The sequence below is a fragment of the Chenopodium quinoa genome, unplaced genomic scaffold (assembly GCF_001683475.1).
Source record: "Chenopodium quinoa cultivar QQ74 unplaced genomic scaffold, ASM168347v1, whole genome shotgun sequence".
In the NCBI taxonomy this organism is placed as follows: domain Eukaryota; kingdom Viridiplantae; phylum Streptophyta; class Magnoliopsida; order Caryophyllales; family Amaranthaceae; genus Chenopodium; species Chenopodium quinoa.
This window is the reverse complement of record NW_018743691.1, coordinates 2,674,110-2,686,959: the sequence shown is the minus strand read 5'-3', so window position 1 is coordinate 2,686,959 and position 12,850 is coordinate 2,674,110. Positions and strand designations below refer to the sequence as shown.

At 34.7% G+C, this 12,850-nt stretch overlaps 1 long non-coding RNA gene across 1 annotated transcript; it reads right to left on the bottom strand.

Moving 5' to 3' along the window:
• Positions 1 to 7,360: 7,360 nt before the first annotated feature.
• Positions 7,361 to 12,307, bottom strand: LOC110683675. The gene is made up of 4 exons (XR_002503652.1): positions 11,637 to 12,307; positions 11,145 to 11,537; positions 10,811 to 11,052; positions 7,361 to 7,591 (listed from the first exon to the last, which is right to left on the bottom strand). It is a non-coding gene; the product is annotated as an uncharacterized LOC110683675 (long non-coding RNA).
• Positions 12,308 to 12,850: the final 543 nt, after the last annotated feature.

Sequence of the window (12,850 nt, the reverse complement as noted above, 5' to 3'; positions counted from 1 at the left end):
AAATGACATGAAAGGTATTCATCACTGGGTTTGGTTTTGGGGAGACACATTTGGGTGTCTACACAAACCCAGTGATGAATACCTTTTATGTCATTTGTTATCGAATGAGGTGAAAGTGTGAAAAGTCTAGTAATGAGGATGTTTTTATCAAAATATCTCTTCTTTCTGTTTTTGAAAAAAAAATTTCTTACCCTATTTATGAAAAACGTTCATTCTAGTTTTGTTTGGTCCATGATAAGGGTCCAATAATAGTGTAGTTGGATAGGGCTCAAAAAGAGCTTTCCAACAATATATTATAAGCCCAATTCCGATGAATAATGAGGAAGTTATGATCAAAATACTAAACTGGGCCCAAATTGGTTCTTACATACGACCCAATGATCTAAAGGAGGGCCTATTATTAATTATCATTCTTAAAGTTATTAGGATTGATTATAGTCTTCTAGAATACTTTAGAAGGTTCTCTTAAATCCTAATGGAGTTAGGATTGATAATTATGTTTCAAAGAGTTTGAAATGAAATAAAACTACTCCTTTTGAGAATCCTTGTTTTGTATAAAATGGAATATATTCAGATATTATTTTTGTGACTCATAATTTTTATCCAACTCTTATATAGTTGGATAGATCTTGAAATTATCTTTCCAATGATATACTATAATAGCTATAACGAAAAAGATATGAATGGAATACGAAACTCTATCCAAAATTGATACCCTTCCACTATTTCGTCCATATCTTTTATATGCAAAAGATTTTAATCTAATTCTTGCGTTGGAAAGTAGACTTCAAGAGCTTTCCAACGACATATTATATGACTTATTTGGACTTCTGGATCAAAAGATATGATAAAAACAAAATCCGCAAAAACTGTCTTGCAGCGCCAAACGACAGGTTTGTCCCTGTCACCTGGCGACGGGTCCTGTCGTTGGCAACAGAGGCGTGTTTTATTTCTTTTCGAACTCTGATTTGTTTTTATTGATTCCGGACTATTTTCTTATAAATAGGGTACCTGGACCTCCGTTTTCAATCATCAATTCTCAACTAGAATTCTCTAATTCTTTCTCTCTTTTTAAGCTAAAGCTTATTCTTTCTCTCTCTCTTTCTAGCCTAGCCTTTTGCAAATACAATTCCTCATACATTAGCACTAGACACACCTAGCCAAGTTTGAAGTTGCCTTCGCCCTAGAGCTGATCACACTAAGCCCGCCCCCCTAGCCTGGCCCGATTTTGGGCAGAATTTTTCGGCCTGAAATCGGGTCGGGCCCGGCCCGGCCCAATTTTTAAAAAAGTTTGGATGGGTTTGGGAATGGATTTTTTTCTTTTTTAGTTGATTTTTTTGGCCCGACCCAAAAAGCCCATATGGCCCGACTAGTTTGGGCGGGTTTGGGCACACGTTTTCCGGCCCGAAGCTTGGCCCGACCCGACTAGCCCCGAGAAATGGGCAAATTTTTTTGACCTTGGCCCGCCCATTGATCACCTTTACTTCGCCCTAGACGTGAAAGGTTTGATATTTCTGAGGGTTTGGTCCCAAATTTCTATTTCAATTATTTAATTTAATTGTTTATTTTATTATTTTCCTTGAAGTTACTAATGTGTGTATTTTGTTATTAGAAAGAGATACGAGGCATCTAAGTAAGTACTTTAATTGTTTTAATTGATATTATGATATAGAAATCATGTTTAGGTTGTTATTTTGATTCCTAGTATCATGTTAGAATGCTTTTCTTAGTATGATGTTTAGGGTAAAGAATAAGTTTCTTAAATCAATTATGATTTCTATGGTGCTTCCTATTTTCTTTCTTAATAGCATATTAGTATCATGTTAGGGCTAAATCTTTGATCTTTATTGTTTAGTGACGTGCTAGGGTTTGTTATTAATCTTGTTAGTATCATGCCTAGGATCTTGATATTATTATGCTTTAACATGATTATTTTAATTATGATTGTTATTATTATCATGATTGTTATTTTCATTATGATTATGATGATTATTATGTTGCTTGATGTATATATTTATTGTTATTGCTTGATCACGCCTTTTATGCATGTTTAAAGGGAATTCGTACTTAATTGTAATCACGCTTAATAAGTTAATTAATAATCTTGTTTAGGTTAATATCATTATAATTCAATTGATCGCCAATAATAGTTTTATTTGTGCATTAATATTCAACCAACATAGATAAACAGGTTTAGGGTAAACCTAATGATTGCATGTTAGTCAGAAAGCGCATATGAAAACGAGAAGAATAAATTAGAGGCATATTATTAGGGCAGGTTCTTTCTCTTTTAGATTGGATTTGTACCTTCATCCCCGAACTTCCAGTCTTGGTTCTAGATCTATTGGAGTTAACAACCTCCTAGATCGTTAAGGGGTGTAACCTTCACCCTGTGAACGGTTTACATGTTCCTAAAATTTGTTGGCGACTCTTTTGCTCTTGTTTCCTTCCCTTTAGACGCCACCGTACTTTAGTGTATGATCACAGTGGGGTTCAAGTTTGGGATAATGTTTGAAATATTCCCTACACTAACTAATGTGTTTGTTTTCATGTGATGTTACCAATAGGGGTAATGACGATATTAGGTGCTAAATTAGCCCTACATCTTTCATTACTCCACATTAGAAAGCCAAGCCTATTGATGAGGTGATAAGTTACAAAAAGGGGGGTTAATTGCATTTTGCATTGCATCTCTTTCTAATGCATTTTAAATATGAAAGGTTAATACATTCATGTGACTGTCTAATGTATTTTTTAAAGAATGATTTATTTCTTAAAGTGAGCTACTGAGCTTAAAGACCTAAGGAATTAAGAGTTTAAGCAAAGGTTGTTCAAGAGTAAAGAATTACTTACCATGACCCAAAGATGGCCTGTGAAACAACCCTTACGACCAGAATCAGTTCCATTTACTTATCTCAAGTGATAGAACTTTTCAAGAGCTTTCCAACCGTATCTCACAATAATTTTTTCGATTTTTCTATGATTTTTAATGATTTTTTTAATTCAAGCTATCAAAGAGATGAAATTGCTTTTTAAAATTGTATTAATTTTTTTCTAAGGAACTAATGGTGGTATGAACCCTATATTAAACTATATTATATATACTTCTTAACTATGGAGTTTTAATTAAGATGTCTTAATTTTATTCTAGAGATGATTTTAGAAATAAGAGTTTGAACAAGCTTTAATTCTAAGCGTTATTTTAAGAAACTTTAATCTTATTTTAAACATGACTTCAGAAATAAAAGTTTTAACAAACATTATCTTTTTTATATATAATTTTGTGAACCTTTTTATTTCAAACCCTTTTGTGACACAAGAATGAATCACAACTTTGTTTTTTCTTATTTCTAATAATTAATGATAGTTAATATAAGGTTATGGCCTCATTTCCAAACATGAGGTTAAGATTGATTATTTAGTTGTATAAGGTTGTAACAATTATCCATCTCCATAAAATAAGCTTATCCCATTATAATTACCCGATGGATTAATTGACAATCTGATATGATTAAATAGTTTATTGTTCCCTTTTATTTAGAAGTAAGGCCTTGACAGGTGTTGTGTTTTATTTGGTCAATTCCATTAAGTCTAAACACATAACCCTTAAAACTACCTTGACCCGCTTAAAAGTCGTCAATCGGGAAGCATTTGTTGAATTGTCTTGTTCAAAAGACATTATTGGTAATCACTAATCGGGGTGATTTTCCTCAACCAAGGTGGTTCATTTTACTTTTATGAGTGAATTCGTTAAAGATCACCAAAATCCCACTTATAAAAATGACGTTTATGTCAACTTCCCAGATCAAAACCCAATGGAATTGGTCATTTAAAACATGGCATCTATCCGAACTACGAAGGTTATGATCCGTGAGTGAATTCAAAATCTCACTATGATCGGTACGTAATGCAACTTTGGTGCTCAAACCTACCTTATATTAATTATTATATAATTTTTTGTGTGATTAATATGTCTTAAAACTAGACTTTTAACAACGCAATAGTAAGAGCCCGTTCCTTAGAACGGAAGGGAAGACGAGTTCCAGACGTTCAATTCTCTTAACCTAAACCCCAAACCCTGTGCCTTATTTATCATTATGGAGTTAACAGTTGATTTTTTTTTTTTTTAGTTTTATTTCTTAAAATTGACTGTTTTAAAATCCGTCCTTATTCGGATAAAAATAAGGTGGCGACTCTAAGTTTTGTTTATAAGTCTTATCAGACACTTAAGCGGAACCTTTGTAGACTAATCTTTGTCCACTAAAAACCAGGTACCACAGTTCCAGACTTATTGGAGTTAACGATCTCCTGGATCGTTAAGGGGTGTAACCTTCACCATGTGAACGGTTTACAAGTTCCTAAAAATTGTTGGCGACTCTTTTACTCTAGCTTCCTTCCCTTTGGACGCCACCATGCTTAAGTGTATGATCACAATGGGGCTAAAGTGTGGGATGGCTTGAAATATTCCCTACACTGGTGCTGGTTCCTTGAGAGTTTGCTGAAAGCACTTTGTGTGTTTGAGCAAGGATTTGGGTTGACTTTTATGTCTGACATGCCAAAAGTAAGTTAATAATATCTCTTCTCATCTCTTTGCTCTATTTTCAAATTTTATGACACTAACTTGTTTGTTTATGGCTTGTTTGTAGGGTCTGCTAGAAGCATTTGAAGTTGTGGCCCCCAAAGTTGAGCTCGAGTTCTATGTAATACATATTTGGGCGAATTTCAAACTGAAATTCCATGGTGCAACTTTTAAGGAACTATTCTGAGTTGCTGCAGGGCAAGCACTCTGGTGAGCAACTAAACTTGGCTGAACTTGTGTGTTTTTTGGTGAACTTGTATGTATTTTAAGTGAGCTTGTATGTGGTTGGATGTACTTGTGTGTTTTTTGCTTAACTAGTTGTGAACTTGGCCATGTGTTTCTATTTTGAGTTGAATGATTGGCATGTCTATATATTATGTCACTTGTGAATTGAATGATTGTCATGTGTGTGGCTTCTATCAATTTGAGTTTGAGGTTGCTATGGAGAGCATCAATTTCCTGGATGAAGAAGCATATCAGTAGCATCAATTTCCTGGATGAAGAAGCATATCAGTGGCTGTCTAACATTGCCCCCCATCACTGGTCAAGGTATGCATTCTCTACAAATTGCAAGTCTAACGTGTTGTTAAACAACATGTGGGAGACATTTAATGTAGTGATCAGAGATGCCAGATATACTCACTCAAATGGAGTAGCTAAGAAGATATATGATGAGGAGGAGTAATGATAAGTGGGAGGCAGCAAGTTCTTGGGAAGGTTTACTAAGCCCATTTGTGAACAAGGTTTTTGATGGGTTGGAGAAGTATGCCAGGACATGTGAGTATCAAGCTTCAAGGGGTGAGACTTATGAAGTCAAGTACAAGGATGATCAGTGCATTGTGGACCTGCAACACAGAACATGCACTTGTTTTAGATGGGAGTTGACAGGGATACCCTGTGTCCATGCATTTACATGCATATTGGACAAAAGGGATGATCTTGAGATGTATGTGCACCTACATTACTATAGGGTGACATACTTGGCTGCATATGAGAACCCCATCCAGCCAATGTCTGGCCCTAAACATTAGGAAAAGGTGAGGCTAAGATAGCCTTTGACACCTGTGCCAAAAAAAGAAAGCTAGAACAAGGGGAGAGGACTTCTGCAGCACCTAAGGGAAAGAAACCAAAGGTGAAGAATTAGTGCAAGAACTGTGGTGGTTTTGGCCACTTTGCCAAAACATGCAAGCAACAAGCAGCACTAGAACAACCCAACCCACCTGCAACAAACCCAAAGGGTGGTAGGCCACAGCTGCAGACTCCTTGGCTCAAGGAATAAAGGAAGAAAAGTGAAGAGAGAGCAGCAAGACAGGTATATTTTTGCAAACAGGTATTTTCACATGCACTTGTTTGTATTTCGTTTCTTTGATTTTAATTCTATTCATACTGTAATTGCAGGCTGCACTGAAGTTGCCACAATATCAGCCTGCAACAACAGCAGCAACTGGGAGTCAGGCTGTAATAGGAGCAGATGGGTCAAGTCAGGCTGCAATAGAGGCTGGGTCAAGTCAGGCTGCAACAAAAGTAGCTTTGTCAAGTCATCTTGCAAGAACAGTGCCTATTCCAAGTCAACTTGTCACTAGAAGCAAGAAGAGCCTCAGATCAGTCATCCTACACCAGTGCCAGCAACTACCCCATCCAAAGTCAAAATTTAAACCTGGTCCAAGCTTCAAGTAATGAGGAGCAAGAAGGTCAAAGATGTTAATGCACTGTGATCTGATTTAGAGTAGTATTTTGTAGTTGACATCCTAATTTTTTACTAATGATGTGTATATTTGGTAGTACATTTGGTAGCTGAACAAATTTTTTGCACTATGGTGCCATAACTTTTGTCATAACCAACTGAAAATAGTTAAATGCCTGTTGTTGCAAGTATAACATAAGCTAAAAAAATAATTTAGATTATAGGAACAAATTTAGAATATAATCTAAAAAAACAATTTAGAATATTAGAAAAAATTTGGATCATAAGTAGAAAAATTTTAGAATATAGAAAAAAACTTTAGAACATAAGCAGAAAAATAAATTTAGAACATATGAAAAAGTTTGGAACATTAGGTTTTCTTACATAAGAAAGGGTTCTTATATAAGGACGGGTTCTTACTGGATCCTATATATATATATATATATATATATATATATATATATATATATATATATATATATATATATATATATATATACACACACACATATATATATATATATGTATATATACATATATATGTATGTATATATATATGTATATATATATATATAGTTGATTTTTTCTTGCTTATGTATGATAATTATCATATATTTGTCTCTCTTATAGTCAAATTAATATATAACCTTAATATTGCATATGCTGATACATATATCTACACTAGTAGAAAAAACGTTATGGGAAGCGTTTCAAACCCCCAAATGGGAAGCGGTTCTGAACCGCATGGGTTTAGGGGGCTTGTCAATTGCCATGTAAATGGCAAGCGGTTCAGAACCGCTTCCCATTTGGGGGGAATGGCAAGCGATTTGGCGCCAAAACCGCTTGCCATTTGTTTTTTTTTATATATATTAATTAATAATAATAATATTATTAGTGACCTGTTTTGATATGCACATTAATCTGTAATTTTAAAAATTGTTATTGTTATTAATATTATTATAAATTAATATTAATAATTAATAATAATTAATTAAAAATATTACATATTTAAGAATAATAATTCAATAATAAGTATAAAATGCATAATAATAGTAACATATATAAAACTCATATATAATATATAGTACTAATTACAAATAAGTAATATAATGTACATATATATTTAAAAAAAATAAAAAAGATAGTAACTAAATATTAATTGTTCATAATAAAAAAAACACTCATCAATCTCATTCATTATCTAACTAACACATATATATTATATATTCTACCTAGATTCCATCAAATGTCACAAAAAAAGCCCACATGTCGCGAATTTCATCAACTTCTTCCCTTGTCAAAGGGCCTTCCCTTTGAATCTTACAAACCTTTGGAAAGAAAAAAATACCAAACATTAAACATCATTCATATATTACATAAAATTCAAACTTATAATTAAAAAAAAATAATGTATATGTTAAATATTTCAAACATCATTCTAACTTGCCCGATTTAGCATTCTACTAAGTTTTAGGACGACTTTTACCCAAAATCGCCTATTTGACTTCTAACTTGCCCAATTTCTACATTTCTTATCTAATGAACTATTTCTTTATCATAACATGTCAATTATAACTAGTCTTAGGTGTCTAATGTTTGAAATCATAGCAAATTACCATTCTACTAAGTTTTAGGACGACTTTTACCCAAAATCGCCTATTCCACTACTACTTTGCCCGATTTCTACATTTCTTATCTAATGAGCTATTTCTTTATCATAACATGTCAATTATAACTAGTTTTAGGTGTTTAATGTTTGAAATCATAGTATTAGCATTCTACTAAGTTTTAGGACGACTTTTACCCAAAATCACCTATTTCACTACTACTTTGCCCGATTTCTACATTTCTTATCTAATGACCTATTTCTTTATTATAACATGTCAATTATAACTAGTCTTAGGTGTCTAATGTTTGAAATCATAGCAAATTAGCCTTCTTCTAAGTTTTAGGACGACTTTTACCCAAAATCGCCTATTTCACTACTACTTTGCCCGATTTCTACATTTCTTACCTAATGACCTATTTCTTTATTATAAAATGTCAATTATAACTAGTCTTAGGTGTCTAATGTTTGAAATCATAGCAAGTTAGCATTCTACTAAGTTTTAGGACGGCTTTTACCCAAAATCGCCTATTTCACTACTACTTTGCCCGATTTCTACATTTCTTATCTAATGAGCTATTTCTTTATCATAACTTATCATTATTAAATAGTCTTAGGTGTCTATTGTTTTAAATCATAGCAAAAGATCATTTTACTCAGTTTTAGGACGACTTTTACCCAAAATCGCCTATTCCACTTCTACTTGCCCATTTTTTACATTTTATTTCATTTTAATTTTTTTTCTCAAACCATGCCCATAATACCTAGTCTTAGGCATGTAATTTATGATATCACATCAAATGAGAACCCAACTAAGTTTTAGTACGATTTTTAACAAAAATCGGCGTAAGTGACTTATTTAGCTTATACACTAACAAGTACGCAAAAATTACACAAAATAGCATGAGGGGACATGAATAGGTCAATAAATTACTCCCCGGGCTGCTTTCCATGACTTTTGGAGCGGCTCGGTTGCTTGCACGGCTGCTGCAGCTGCCTTGGCTGCTGCAGCTGCCTTGGCAGCAGCCTGGTGGCTGGTGCAGCTGCCTGGTGGCTGCTGCAGCTGCCAGGTAACTGCTGCGGCTGCCTGGCAGCTGCTGCAGTTGCCTGGTGGCTGCTTGCAGCTGCCTGGCATAACCCGAGGCTGTTGCCTCGGGTGCTGTAGTTGCCTCGGGTGCTCACTTTCCATTTTCTGCATTTTGTATCAAATGAACTAATTTGTCCTTAGAGCAGACCCATATTAACGAGTCTTGGGTGTCTAAGGTCTGTAATCGCATCAGAAGAAGTAGTATTTGGACGGCTTTTACCCAAAATCGCGTATTTGACTTCTAACTTGCCCGATATCTACATTTCTTATCTAATGAACTATTTCTTAATCATAACATGTCAATTATAACTAGTGTTAGGTGTCTAATGTTTGAAATCATTGCAAATTAGCATTCTACTAAGTTTTAGGACGACTTTTACCCAAAATCGCCTATTTCACTACTACTTTGCCCGATTTCTACATTTCTTACCTAATGAGCTATTTCTTTATCATAACATGTCAATTATAACTAGTCTTAGGTGTATAATGTTTGAAATCATAGCAAATTAACATTCTACTAAGTTTTAGGACGGCTTTTACCCAAAATCGCCTATTTCACTACTACTTTGCCCGATTTCTATATTTCTTACCTAATGACCTATTTCTTTATCATAACATGTCAATTATAACTAGTGTTAGGTGTCTAATGTTGGAAATCATTGCAAATTAGCATTCTACTAAGTTTTAGGACGACTTTTACCCAAAATCGCCTATTTCACTACTACTTTGCCCGATTTCAACATTTCTTACCTAATGAGCTATTTCTTTATCATAACATGTCAATTATAACTAGTCTTAGGTGTATAATGTTTGAAATCATAGCAAATTAGCATTCTACTAAGTTTTAGGACGACTTTTACCCAAAATCGCCTATTTCACTACTACTTTGCCCGATTTCTACATTTCTTACCTAATGACCTATTTCTTTATCATAACATGTCAATTATAACTAGTGTTAGGTGTCTAATTTTTGAAATCATTTCAAATTAGCATTCTACTAAGTTTTAGGACGACTTTTACCCAAATCGCCTATTTCACTACTACTTTGCCCGATTTCTACATTTCTTACCTAATGAGATATTTATTTATCATAACATGTAAATTATAACTAGCCTTAGGTTTGTAATGTTTGAAATCATAGCAAATTAGCATTCTACTAAGTTTTAGGACGGCTTTTACCCAAAATCGCCTATTTCACTACTACTTTGCCCGATTTTTACATTTCTTACCTAATGACCTATTTCTTTATCATAACATGTCAATTATAACTAGTGTTAGGTGTTTAATGTTTGAAATCATTGCAAATTAGCATTCTACTTAGTTTTAGGACGACTTTTACCCAAAATCGCCTATTTCACTACTACTTTGCCCGATTTCAACATTTCTTACCTAATGAGCTATTTCTTTATCATAACATGTCAATTATAACTAGTCTTAGGTGTATAATGTTTGAAATCATAGCAAATTAGCATTCTACTAAGTTTTAGGACGACTTTTACCCAAAATCGCCTATTTCACTACTACTTTGCCCGATTTTTACATTTCTTACCTAATGACCTATTTCTTTATCATAACATGTCAATTATAACTAGTGTTAGGTGTCTAATGTTTGAAATCATTGCAAATTAGCATTCTACTTAGTTTTAGGACGACTTTTACCCAAAATCGCCTATTTCACTACTACTTTGCTCGATTTCTACATTTCTTACCTAATGACCTATTTCTTTATCATAACATGTCAATTATAACTATTCTTAGGTGTCTAATGTTTGAAATCATAGCAAATTAGTCTTCTTCTAAGTTTTAGGACAGATTTTACCCAAAATCGAACCGAAAAAAAGTAAAAACAAGTACCTCCTCAATGTGTTGGGCTTCAGTGCACCTATTGACTATGTCATGCATAAACCTCATCACGTACAGGGCACAATCAACGCCGTTGTCTTGTTGCGCACACTAACATGACACAAAGTTAAAATAGTCATGTATAGCCATAACTCAAGGCAATTTAATTAAATAAATCAATATATCAAGGCTTTACCTTCGAATATTTCCACGTGGGACCCGCAACCGAACGACAATTCAACTTCTTCATAACACTTCAAAAAAATAAAAAACAAAAAATTTAGGAACATAGCCACTCAATCACTTAGGTGATGATACAAAACAATATATAGGAAGCGGTATGTACCTATTCAATAGGTTACTCACTAGCAACTTCCTTGGTGGCCATATATGAGCCGAGTCAAAGTAGTAGATTGTGTTATTGGAAACACAAATCACCACAAGGCTCCAATGTAGACTACATATATATATTAAAGCAAATATCAATCCATCAAGCTTATGCGTCAACATCTATACTTAACAAACAAATTAAGAGTGACATATTTAAACTTACTCCTAAAATCAAGGGGCTAATATGAACTTGTTTCCCGCACGCATTGATTCTCTAATACCCCGCTCAAGGTAATCTATCACATCACGAGGGTTATGCAAGCATTTGGTTACGGAGGTCTTCTCGGGGCATAACCGCCCAACTGCTGCTTCACTATCTGGTTTACTACTTAGGAGCTCCTGTAGTGACCTTCAAGAAAGTAATGTGTGCAAGTAATTACTAGTTTCATTGTTTTCGTTCGAAAATATCAAAAATACAATATGTTTAGAAATAGTCTCGTTAATTTACCTCATGAAAGTTTGAATGATGGAAATGTTAAGCATGGAACCGGTTAGAAATTCCGTCACATCCTCTCTAGAAATGTATGCGATTGCATCCTCATCATAGTGGAACAATGCCTTAGGCAAGTTCACTTGAATATGTGTACCCGTAGGCAACTCACTAACACGGTTGTGAAGAAAAGTACATGCTTTCAAAAGCGACTTAAGGACATTGGCTTCTACCAGTGGAGTACATGAAGCTCTCGAACTCTTCTTCGACACTTGTCCTTGTTCCATCTTCGGAGGACCTTCTTCCTTGGATTTTGGCTTCTCCACCTTCTTCCTTTTAGCGGACTGCTTTTCCATAGTAATCTAGTAACATAAAAGAACATGGTCATTGCACAAAGCACATGTTAATCTAGTTACATACAAGTAGTTACATACAAGTAGTGTTTACTTACCCCTCCTACCAACCTCAACCTATCACGTGGCCATTGCACAAAGCTCCCGGTCGCGTCACGCAGCTTAAAAAAATCATATTCCTCTCTAGGCACCGGTAGTGGTAAGTCCTCAAACCCAGCAACTATAGAATCGATCCCGACCGAGATGTAATGGGTGCTAGTATTAGACTTAAAATGGACCTTGTCAAAAGGTTGTCCACTACCATACCCCACCAACTGCAACTGTCCACCAATGTTTTCCCCGAGGTGAAGAAGCTCACAAGGCGTCTCTTCCTACATATTTGATTAGGAGTTAGGACATAAGTTATGAAATAACAAACGAAAGCCTAACATAAGAAAAGCTGATTACGTAGTGAAGTTTACCTTAACATCTGGGAAAGGTTCAGGCATCGAATTTTCTCTCTTCAATGACTCTGCATCCATAGGACTAGGATCCTGCAAAAGTAAAATGATTAAACATGCAAACAACATCATTTAATGAACTTCATATGACGTATTCGTCCTTGTACTAAAATTACCTCTCTCTCTCAACTACTGGATCGTCCTCGGGGCCTCCTAGGTGACTACATGAGTCTATTGGGGTACTCAAGGGAAATGGCAAAAGCGGCAAGTTCATGTGCTTCAGAATGGCATTGAATTGACTTTGCATCTGTTCTTGCAGCTCCGTGCGTATCTCCGCCTTAATTGATTCCTTTTCCTTCTCATCAATCCGATGTGGCAAATTAACACTTGATCTGCTTTTTCCTGATTTGGTGTATTCTGAACCCATCACCTTCTCCCA